The sequence below is a fragment of the Adiantum capillus-veneris genome, chromosome 3 (assembly GCF_014529385.1).
Source record: "Adiantum capillus-veneris isolate H3 chromosome 3, ASM1452938v2, whole genome shotgun sequence".
Lineage (NCBI taxonomy): Eukaryota > Viridiplantae > Streptophyta > Polypodiopsida > Polypodiales > Pteridaceae > Adiantum > Adiantum capillus-veneris.
The window spans coordinates 112,648,372-112,661,169 of record NC_140933.1 but is presented as its reverse complement, the minus strand read 5'-3'; positions in this window follow the sequence as shown (position 1 = coordinate 112,661,169).

Sequence of the window (12,798 nt, the reverse complement as noted above, 5' to 3'; positions counted from 1 at the left end):
ATGAGCAATACCTTTGCGAGATAGAGAGAGAGAGAGAGAGAGAGAGATTTTAGAGAATATGACAACAGTTGAGGACCGGATTTATGTGGAGCCGCTCCCCCCTCCAAAAGGCATTTGTATTATAGATTCTCTCATTAAGAGAGACTTGATACAATACAATCTTTGTGTTCCTTGAGACCTCTTTGGCAGTATGGAGATGGAAGATTCATACACCAAGCTTTTGCATAATATCAACAATCAATCTTAGCTTGAAAACAATCAAGAACTCGTGAACATCATCAGTCTTTGTGTTCACTAAATCATTTGAGTGCATGAGGATGTATACTTTTATGCATCAACTTGTGCCTAAAGCAACAATTAATCTACCTTGAAATACAATTAATCTTCTTGCATTAAGTAACTAATCTACTTGCAATAAACCATTAGCCTTCTTGCAATAAGCATAACATGCACTTTGTGGAAAGCATTAACTAACCCAAGCCTCAGTCCCAAGACCTCAAACACCTTTGAAGGTGGAGAGAGCTAGTAGGGAATGAGGGTAGGGAAGAGGAAGAAGAAGTATTCCATAGGAGAAAGAAATAATTCCTCGCTTATCATCACTCTTCTTGCTTAGCATACATAATAGCATAGTAATGAATATGGAGAAGATGGAAATCTTAAGCATTGAAGCATAGCTCTTGGTTGGATTTGCATTCCATAGCCAAGAGTGTTGGTGTAGGATCCCAACTTCTCAAGGAGCTTGGAGAAGGAGATGGAGCTCTTGCACCTTGCCTAGCACACAATGAGAGTGTTTGTGAGTGTGTGTGGGTGAGTTTACCCCCTAAGAAACCCCTAGCTTGCTTGGGTTGACCCCCCCTTGTAGCTCATGCTTGAAGCTCATTGGACCCCTCCAGGCGTAGCCAATCATAAGCAGGAGGCATTACAAGCAGCAAGGGTAGCCTTGAGACAAGTGTCCCCCTTTCTCCTTTGAGAGAGAGGACTTGATAAGTGAAAAATCAATTAATTAAATCCCCTAAATTATCATTGGACCCCTTGGGTGGCCAACCAATAGGCTTTAGGCACACCATGAGGGCAACATGAGGAGGAGCTTGACAAGTGTCACTTTTGCTTTCTTTGTACCATGCATGCCTTGTGTGAGTGTGTGGGTGTTCTCTCTCATCCCCCCTCATGTAGGGCTAGACCCCTCCTTGTAGGGATTGAATCTTTGACTTTTTGACACCTCAACCCCTCATGCATAGGCCCAGTTCCCACCACAAGCTTGGCCCTTAAGCACTTTAAGCTTGGGTTGGGTTCTCACCTCAAGTGCAACCCTAACATCTGAAGCATGTCAAGCACCTCAAGCATCTCAAACATTAAGCACCTCAAGCATCTCAAGAACCTCAATCATCAAGCACCTCAGTCATCAAGCATGACAAGCAGGACAAGCACCTCGAGCTGGGTCGGGTTCCCGCGCCTCATGCTCAACCCTAGCTTACCTAAGGTCAAATAACTTTTACACACATTATTGGAGGTCTTCAATGAAGCTAACCCTAAGGTCTTATGCTCCATTGGTTAGTCTTGCTCTTTGATAGACCATCTCTCATTTGGGCTGCTTTACCATTGGGCCCGTGTTGAGATAGATCTATAAGCATATGTCTATATCTTAACCCTTGTTTCCGTTTATTCTCCCACATTAAGTGATCAGTTTAATATGAGAAAATCATTTGGGTTGGTTAGATATCAGTTTTTATGACATTACCTCTCTCTTGAAATCATAGTCGTCCTCGACTATGAGGTACAGATGGTAATGTCTGACCCGTTAGTCCATTGGTCTTAGCGGGTAGAGGATCCATTTTTACCCTATGACATCATTCCAGAGTGGATGACTAATCCACTTGGTGCTTGAGAGACATTATCTGCCGCAATCATGTCTGCTCTTTTTAGTCCATATCATACTTCCGAAGTAGAGTGACAAGTTCTACTTGGTGTTTGGGAGACGTAGTCACCACAAACATGATCCTAAGTATGCATACTTCTTAAAATTTGTGCACGAAACATAAAAAGAGAGTCTTATAAAACAAAAACATGGATCATTTAAAATGCATTTCTTTTACATTTGCTTACTCTTTTGTGTCATTGTAAGCATCATTAACAAGGTTCATATTATCCTTAAGCTATGTTCTTTGCATGCATTTATCATCTTTGAAAGGATTATTCTTAACTTAAATAAGATACTGTCAGTAATCTTACCATTTCTTAATACCTTGTGTTCCTATCGAAGGATGAACTTGGGTTGGAGCTCGTTTTCTTCATCTTCGATCTCTAATGGGTCTACATTTATAGCCTCTATTGGTGGCTCTCCTTAATAAGGCTCGAATAGGCTCTCATAAAAAAGGCTCTTCTTAATAAGGCTCGAATAGGCTCTCATGAAAAATGATATATATGAGCCAATAGTTGGGCAACTTTAATTGTTTAGTAAGACCCAAAGAAATATTTCTTTTTCTTGAAAGGATAAGGCTCTTTTATGCCTAATGGAAGGAGCCTCTTTTGCCTAGCTAAAAGATGGATATAGCCTATTTAATCTTCTAAAAGGATTCGTTTTGATCTCGGCTATACTCCTTTTCAATGAAGATCTTCCCAGGTACCTTAAGCTACAAGGGACGTTTGGATCTTCCGTCTTTAGCCTCGAAAGGTACTTTCCCCTTAGAAGTATGTTCATGTTATTAGAGACATATTGTTGTTAGGGTAAGTACTTCTCCCATTTTGAGCATTGATCTACCTCAAATCAAAAGCTTTTAGTAGATCAAGGATCATTAGTTTTGTAATTTTCCTTTTGGCCATCCGTTGGAATAGTAGGCCAACATAAGAGGGTTACTCTAGTTCTGATAGAGACTCTATCAGAAATTAGTGGTCATGGTAGAATTTCTATCCGACACAATTAGATGTTGGCATGCCATGGTCCTTCTATCATACTTCATCTTTTGGTATACCATACATTTTGAAACATACTCTTGTATGTTCTTGTTTCTTGGTAAGCCAATACAAGTATGCTTTTATTCCTAAAAGAATAAAATAGAATTCCTCTGCCCCGCATATGGGAGGAGCATGGGAAGTGAGGAAGATATAGCCTATTGAGGTATGGAAGATAACCATCCTCTAACGTGAGTGGTTCTTTTTTGTCCATTTGTAAAGGCTATTATTATATCCCTAAAGCCTGGGTTAGAAGCATATTTAACTATCATAAAATATAGTTCATTGTAAGTTGCTATTGATATCCTATCTACCCTTGGCCATCGCGAAAGTGCATCGGCTACATGTTTGTGCTAGCCAGCAATGTGAGCAATGTAAAATTTAAATTGCAAAAAGAAATTTTCCCACCTCATTTGATTGTTGAAGAGCTTGGTTTGTATCATGGATGGAGTCCGCAAGAAGTACTTCCATGTGTCAACGGCATGTAAAACAGCTCGTAGTTCCTTTTGTATATGTCCAGCATTCGCTCATTGGATTTGAGTCTTTGAATCTTGTATTCTATGGTATTCCCTTCTTGAAGAAAATTTTTGCTTGAAGGCCTGCATCCAGGCATTACATTGGACCTCAAATAGCTTTGAGAGATCCCGTAGTGTAAGCATAAGTTGAGAGAGTTAAGTTTCTCTTTGAACTTTTCAAAAGTATTTTTCTCTCTTTGTAGTCCATGTACACTTAACGTTCTTTTTTGTTAAGTCATGTATTGGACCTGCTATAAGCATGAATTTTTCCTATGAAGCATCTTTAGTATGCACTCATACCTTTAGAGCTTCGCAACAACTCATGTAGACTCCTTGGATTAGGCCATCTTTTTATTACCTCTACCTTTTGTGGTTCCATACAAATACCACCTTTAGAGATAATGTGACCTAATTATTGAATCTCTTTAAAAAAAAATCCACTTTTCTTTTGGTTAGAGGAAAGACTTATCTCTCTCAAAACTTACCAGTTCATGCTATTGCCTTTTGAAGTCCTCTTGTGGAGCTTATAAAGCTCAATAAGGAGGCTTATTAGGCAGTGAGCTTCATGGTAAAGCTCCATTGCATGGTCATTGTCCCCTCATTGTGGAGATAGCTCATGGGGGTATCATCAATAAAAACATTTTGGAATCCATTTAGGAATGTAGAAAATTCTAATTCCTCTTGATTCCCGTCTTTTTGTTTTATTGTTATTGGTTGAAACATTGAATTCATTTACAGACTTTTCAACAAAAATCATGTATATGAATATCTAGATTTTCATTAACTTACGAAAAGCATGCATATTTACATGGTATAGGATGCTACCCAACTCATAAACATGTATGTACATATCTCCTAGCTTAGGAAAAACAAAAGCCTTTTGCTATGAGCATCCTCTTTTGGAGTTTCCAGCATAGAAACTCAAGGCAGCTTGTTGCATGCATTTCTTTGGGGACAAGCATGATAGACATGCCCTTGTTGTCCACACTTGTAGCATTTTTTATCCTTACGATAACACTCTAGCTCTGTTGGAGAGAGTCTATTCTTACCTTTGTAGACTCCTTTCTTCTTAGCGTTGTTATCGATGTTGCTAGAGTTGCCTTTGGAGGAAGTTTGAGCATTATTCCTTCCTCTAGGCTCATTTTGATCCTTCACTTCCATGGGCTTAGAGTTTCTCTTAATCCCTTGTTGGAAATTGATTTGAGAGGCGATCAAAGTATGGTGTATGACCGCCGATATGGCATTAGGCCTTTGTGAGTTAATATACTTGGCCATCTCGTCAAAAAGACCCGCACAAAATTGTTGCTTTTGCTCCTCAAAGCCTATCTTTTTGTAGACATTGGCTTTGAGAAGTAAATCCCAAAACTTATCTACATACTTCTAGATGGACTCGTAGGGAGAGAGTTTCAAGCTTTTCAATTCTGTGAGGACATTGTCTTTAGTGTTGCTTGCCAGAAATTGTTTCATGATGGAGGCTCTTAAAGCCTTCCATGTCCTTGGAGCTTTCCTTTGGACTCGTAGGCTAGCCCACCATTGACGAGCGGAGCTCTGAAAATGCATAGATACCTGACGGAGTTTAGAGGACTCCATAAAGTCATCATCACCAAAGGCCACATCAAACTGTTGGATGAAGGCCAAGATCTTGTCCGTAGCACCAAAGGTTCCATCATAGGTAAGAAAAGTGGTGTCCTTTCCTCCCTCCTTGAACTTCTTCAGCTTCTTGGACCTTCTCCATACCGGATAGGACTTGCGATGGCCTTTCCTTTTGGGCTCTTTGAGAGAAGATCTTCTACCTTCATTGGAATATGAGGAAGGTGATGAAGATGGTGAAGAGGGTGACCTCTTTCTCTCCTTTTCCTTCTTTTGGTACCTCTCTTCCTTTTTGTGATAACGAGGAGGAGGAATTTCCGGCAGTCTTTCTCTCTTGGGGGGAGTTGGAGATCATTGAGGCTGCCGACTTCTTGGAGCCACATCTTCAGAAGTATTGGGAGACTCACTTCTTTCTCCTTCTCTTGGGGAAGGCTCTATAGTAGAGACTTTACCTTTCTTCTTGGATGGAGGTAAGCCCGCTAGTAATCGTTTAAGCGCTTCATATGGGTTCTCCTCTTCTCTCACCATAGAGAGCCCTCTCTTGAAAATATCTTGAAGAGACTTCTCACGTGCTCTCTCTTTTGGGGGAGTTTGGAGAATCCCATAACTATGAAGTTGTTGGAAACTTCACCTTGTAGGGCTAGGTTTCCCATAGCTTGTTGTAGCTTAGAAACAAGACACTTGATAAACATGGGAGCATCATCATTAGCACCTTCATGTGCAAAATCAAAGTTATCAATACTCGTTCTACTCTCTTGATTATTGTCAGCCATGTTAACAAAATTTATGTATGTACTTAGTGTATGATTTGGCAATTCAAAACCTTAGTTGCCACTCCTCTTAGCCTTTGAAAATCGGCTCTTAAGTATCTACACCCATGGCTCAAAGTGGTTAATTATAGAGAGTAGAGGAGTAGGTCTAACATAGAAGAGTTGCCGAGGGATAGCTCCTTTCGGACTTCTTATGGCTCAATAATGGTAAATCCGTAGGCAAGTCTATGAACTTAGAGAATAGCGGAATTAAGAGAATTAGAGTGAGCAACTTTGAGAGCATAGATGGTGAACTTAATTGGTAGTAGCAACTTAATCATACACTTAATTAACTAGGCATGAGCAATACCTTTGCAAGAGAGAGAGAGAGAGAGAGAGAGAGAGAGAGAGAGAAATTTTAGAGCATATGACAACAGTTGAGGACCCGCTTTATGTGGAGCCGGTCCCCCCTCCGAAAGGAATTTGTATTATAGATTCTCTCATTAAGAGAGACTTGATACAATACGATCTTTGTGTTCCTTGAGACCTATTTGGCAGTATGGAGATGAAAGCTACATACACCAAGCTTTTGCATAATATCAACAATCAATCTTAGCTTGAAAACAATCAAGAACTCCTGAACATCATTAGTCTTTGTGTTCCCTAAATCATTTGAGTGCATGAGGATGTATACTTTTATGCATCAACTTGTGCCTAAAGCAACAATTAATCGACCTTGTAATACAATTAATCTACTTGCATTAAGTAACTAATCTACTTGCAATAAACCATTAGCCTTATTGCAATAAGCATAACATGCACTTTGTGGAAAGCATTAACTATCCCAAGCCTCAGTCCCAAGACCTCAAACACCTTCCAAGGTGGAGAGAGCTAGCAGGGAATGAGGGTAGGGAAGAGGAAGAAGAAGTATTCCATAGGAGAAAGAAATAATTCCTTGCTTATCATCACTCTTCTTGCTTAGCATACATAATAGCATAGTAATGAATATGGAGAAGATGGAAATCTTAAGCATTGAAGCATAGCTCTTAGTTGGATTTGCATTCCATAGCCAAGAGTGTTGGTGTAGGCTCTCAACTTCTCAAGGAGCTTGGAGAAGGAGATGGAGCTCTTGCACCTTGCCTAGCACACAATGAGAGTGTTTGTGAGTGTGTGTGGGTGAGTATACCCCCTAAGAAAGCCCCTAGCTTTCTTGGGTCGACCCCCCCTTGTAGCTCATGCTTGAAGCTCATTGGACCCCTCTAGGCCTAGCCAATCATAAGCGGGAGGCATTACAAGAAGCAAGGGTAGCCTTGAGACAAGTGTCCCCCTTTCCCCTTTGAGAGAGAGGACTTGATAAGTGCAAAATCAATTAATTAAATCCCCTAAATTATCATTGGACCCCTTGGGTGGCCAACCAATAGGCTTTAGGCACACCATGAGGGAAAAATGAGGAGGAACTTGACAAGTGTCCCTTTTGATTTCTTTGTACCATGCATGCCTTGTGTGAGTGTGTGGGTGTTCTCTCTCATCCCCCCTCATGTAGGGCTCGCCCCCTCCTTGTAGGGATTGAATCTTTGACTTTTTGACACCTCAACCCCTCATGCATAGGCCCAATTTCCACCACAAGCTTGGACCTTAAGCACTTTAAGCTTGGGTTGGGTTCTCACCTCAAGTGCAACCCTAACATCTCAAGCATGTCAAGCACCTCAAGCATCTCAATCATTAAGCACCTCAAGCATCTCAAGGAAAGAACCTCAATCATCAAGCTCCTCAAGCACCTTAGTCATCAAGCATGACAAGCAGGACAAGCACCTCGAGCTGGGTCGGGTTCCCGTGCCTCAAGCTCAGCCCTAGCTTACCTAAGGTCAAATAACTTTTACACACATTATTGGAGGTCTTCAATGAAGCTAACCCTGAGGTCTTATGCTCCATTGGTTAGTCTTGCTCTTTGATAGACCATCTCTCATTTGGGCTCCTTTACCATTGGCCCCGTGTTGAGATAGATCTATAAGCACATATCTATATCTTAACCCTTCTTTCCGTTTATTCTCCCACATTAAGTGATCAGTTTTATATGAGAAAATCATTTGGGTTGGTTAGATATTAGTTTTTATGACATCCTTAGTCGTGGTGGTATCCATCGACCATCGTGGCCGACATCAGCCCAACTTCAACACTTATGCTTCTCATAGTACTTTTATTGATCCATTGCATGTGCCTCAAACTAGTCCAATTGATTCGATACTCTTCTCTTATCCTTGTCATGACAATGCATAAATCCCAAATGCCTCGCCTCAAAATCCTACTTCACTCAGAGTTGCACAAAAAAGCCAAGCGTGCTAAATCAAAATTGAGCCCCAACAAAGCCACAAAGAGCCAAAAAGGACTGATCCAAATGCCCCAACTGCTGATGGTAAAAAGGGGCTGATACATGGTGCCAAATACCCTACGCAATAGGCTGAAAGTGGATGTAAAAACAACCCAGAATAAGGCCGATTAGAGCCTTAGAGGGATGATCCAATAGGGCTTGCTGGCTAAAGTCGAGAAGCCCTAAGATAGAGCATAAAAACCTGTTGCAACTAGGGCGCAAGAGACAGAGTCTCATTACTCAATCTTATCAGGGCCATGATAGATAGGTTGTTGCAATGATGGGATCAGCCCATGTGCCCTAACAAGGGTAGGGAAATAAGGCTCTATAGTTTAGCAATAAGTGTATTCGAGAGTGATGTGTGGCCCAAATACCATGTGCAATAGGTTGAAAATGGATTTAAAAACAGCCCAGAATAGGGTTGAGGAGATCCTTAGAGGACTGATCTAATAGTACTTGCTGGCTAAAGTCGAGAAGCCCCAAGATAGAGCATAAAAACGTGCTGCAAATAGGGTGCAAGAGACAATGGCTCATTAGTGAATCTTTTCAAGGACATGACAAGGTAGGTTTCTACAATGATGGGATTGGCCCACGTGGCCTAGCAAGGGTAGGGCAATAAGGTTCTACAATTTAGCAAATGTTATGTGAGGGCCTCACTCCATGTGTAATTAGAAATGCTTGGAACTTGAAGGGTGTGACATAATGCAACAGCCTGATATGGCAAAAAAAACACATCCTACGAGATTGCTTACCAAGATGCTATCTTCTATGTAGAGACATGTTACGTCCTTATAATCAAAACAATCATTAAAAAATATCATTATAAACTCGTTGTTAATTAGAATCAAATTATATATAACTTTGTATTCTAGCTTCTTAAGTTTTACCATTTTCTACTTTACAAGAAGCTCTTCAACATCTGCAAAGCAACTTAAGATTTGACTATAACACAAGGTATGTCATATTTAAGAATATTTTAAAGACCTATAAAAAATTAGATTTTAATATTAATGTTTTGATAACCACAATTAGATCAAAGAGAATTTATTTTCAAATTAGAATATTAGTCTAAGCTCAATAAAAATAATATACATATCAATATAAGTATAATGAAACCTTGAAATCACCAAATATACAAAATAATAATAAACAATCCGTAAATGAAGATGAAAAAATAAATTATTATCTACAAACAAAGTATCCAGACTAAAACAAAAAGTAAAACATACTAAAATGATAAAACATCTACTTAGGAAAACAAACTTGCTTCTAACGTTTAAAATTTCTAATTTAGATTTTGATTCATGGATAAATATTTGTTCTAATTCATTCAAATCATTTACATATTCTTTGAATTGTGGAAACTTATTTTTTAAGTATGAAAAGAAAATAATATATATATATATAAAATACCTATTTACGAGGATATGAATCATCTAATCCCTATATAACGTCATTTCAAAATAACAAACAAGACAATATAGAAATTTATAACTACTTCAAATGTTTTCAAAACAACATTAGAGAAAAATATTGGGTAGTTTATGACCCGACTTATATAAAATATATATTAACAATGAATGTACATAAAATACAAATGCTATCTACTTTAGATATCTCTTTAAGTATCAATAAAAAGATAACATCTATAGCAATAGGTAATATACAACAAAGATCATTATTAGATAATCCTCTAATTTCATATCAAGATAGTAATGATTTATCAAATATTCAAATAAAAAACTCGCTTGATATAAACACATTATTGCTCTTTTTAGTAAAAAAATATTCGATTAGTAAAAAAATTATATATTATATATGAACAACCACAAAAAACTTTACCAATTCCTATAACTCCTTCTAATGACTTAATTATAGTAGGACACAATACAAATTAAATTATTTATGTATCCTAGATCAAATAAACAATACACAACTAAACTCACAATACAAAACACATAAGTTATCTCATGGTGGGGTTATGTATGAAAGATTAAATAACACAAAAATCATTACCTAATATGAAAGTTTAAATGGAGTATCTAATTTAGAAGATATAACAATAGAGAAATCGCTATTTCCATTAGGATATGGAGCTGATGATGGAGCTTTAATATTTCATACATATCTAGAAAAAAGAACAATCTCATTCTTCTCAATATTCACTTTATGCAAGCCATACTTATTGATGATGTCCTAATTACGTCAAGATTTGTCATAAAATCTAATATCTAATATCTAACCAACCCAAATGATTTTCTCATATTAAATTGATCACTTAATGTGGGAGAATAAATGGGAACAAGTGTTAAGATATAGACATGTGCTTATAGATCTATCTCAACACGGGGCCAATGGTAAAGAGGCCCAAATGAGAAATGGTCTATCGAAGATCAAGGCTAACAATGGAGCATAAGACCTTAGGGTTAGCTTCATTGAAGACCTCCAATAATGTGTGTAAAAGGCCTTTGACCTTAGGTAAGCTAGGGCTGAGCTTGAGGCGCGGGAACCCGACCCAGCTCGAGGTGCTTGTCGTGCTTGTCATGCTTGATGACTAAGGTGCTTGAGGTGCTTGATGATTGAGGTGCTTGAGATGCTTGAGGTGCTTAATTATTGAGATGCTTGAGGTGCTTGACATGCTTGAGATGCTAGGGTTGCACTTGAGGTGAGAACCCAGCCCAAGCTTTAAAGTGCTTATGAGCCAAGCTTGTGGTGGGAACTGGGCCTATGTATGAGGGGCTTGAGGTGTCAAAAAGTCAAAGATTCAATCCCTACAAGGAGGGGGCGAGCCCTACATGAGGGAGGATAAGAGAGAACAGCCACACACTCATACAAGGCATGCATGGTACAAAGAAAGCAAAAGGGACACTTGTCAAGTTCCTCCTCATGTTGCCCTCATGGGCCTGAAGCCTATTGGTTGGCCACCCAAGGGGTCGAATAATAATTTAGGAGATTTAATTAATTGATTTAGCATTTATCTAGCCCTCTCTCTCAAAGGGGAAAGGGGGACACTTGTCTCAAGGATACCCTTGCTGCTTGTAATGCCTCCTGCTTGTGATTGGCTAGGCCTGGAGGGGTCCAATGAGCTTCAAGCATGAGCTACAAGGGGGGGTCGACCCCAGCAAGCTAGGGGGTTGCTTAGGAAGTATACTCACCCACGCACACTCACAAACACTCTCATGGTGTGCTATGCAAAGTGCAAGAGCTCCCTCTCCTTCTCCAAGCAAGTAGAGGTTGAGAGCCTACAACAACACTCTTGGATATGGAGTGCAAATCCAACCAAGAGCCATGCTTCAATGCTTAAGCTTGCCATCTCCTTCTTCTTCATTACTATGCTATTATGTATGCTATCAACAAGAGTTATGATAAGTGAGGAACTAATTCTTTCTCCTACGAAATATTTCTTGTTTCTCTTCCCTACCCTCATTCCCTACTAGCTCTCTCCACCTTCGAAGGTGTTTGAGGTCTTGGGACTAAGGCTTGGGATAGTTAAAGCTTTCTTCAAGTTTATGTTATGTTTGTGATGCATGAAGCTTTCCATCTTCATTGCATCACCTAGGTCACAAGGAACACAAAGATTGTATTGTAACAAGTCTCTCTTAATGGGAGAAATCATAATACAAATGCCTATTGGAGGGGGGACCGGCTCCACATAAATCCGGTCCTCAACTGTTGTCATGTTCTCTAAATTCTCTCTCTTGCAAAATTATTGTTCATGCCAAGTTAACTAATTGCTATGATTATGTTGCTATCTTCAACTATGTTCACCCGCTATGCTCACAAAGTCATAATTTCTCAAAAGTACTTTCAATAATTTCCGCTACTCTCAAGTTAAATAAGCCAATTCCATTACAAGCTTTGATAATAGCAAATTCAACAAATTTAACAATTCTACAACTAGATATAGATTATTCAAACTTAAAAATCGACATGCATATGATCTAGATACCATACATTATATCACAAAACACAATATCCCTTATTCAATTTCAGGCTCTCCATCATGGTATCATAAAAATGTAGCAGATTTATTATGCATGGTAGAGTCACTTGGTTTACCTAACTTCTTCTTAACCCTAACATGTGATAAATTATTCTCCAGTAGATGGGTATAAATAGAAGATTTAGAAAACATTATACACAAGATAAACTTAAAACTCAATTGGACAGATTGTCTAGTCGAGTGTATGATGATTTTTCACAAATGATGACATATATTTTTGAATAAATATATATTTATTCCTAATGGATTATTAGGTAGCATCAATCACTATCTAATACGATATGAGATACAGAATATAGGTTCACCACATGCACATAAAATGCTATGGATAGATTCAAACAATATCGATTGAATATATTTAGAAATAGATAGCCATATACCTTATTTACACACAATAAATAAATTTGATCCAACATCAATTGAATACAAATAACATAGCTTAGTTTTCAAAAAACAAATACATAATTATAGAGAATCTTGTAAAATAGAATTATAGAGTAAAAATTTAGATGTAAATATGGATTTCCATACGATATCCAAAGTAATCCTAAGCCAATTAATCATGAACAAACTCAACAATGGCTTTATTATAGACCAACATTACAACACAGAAATGTGATCCCT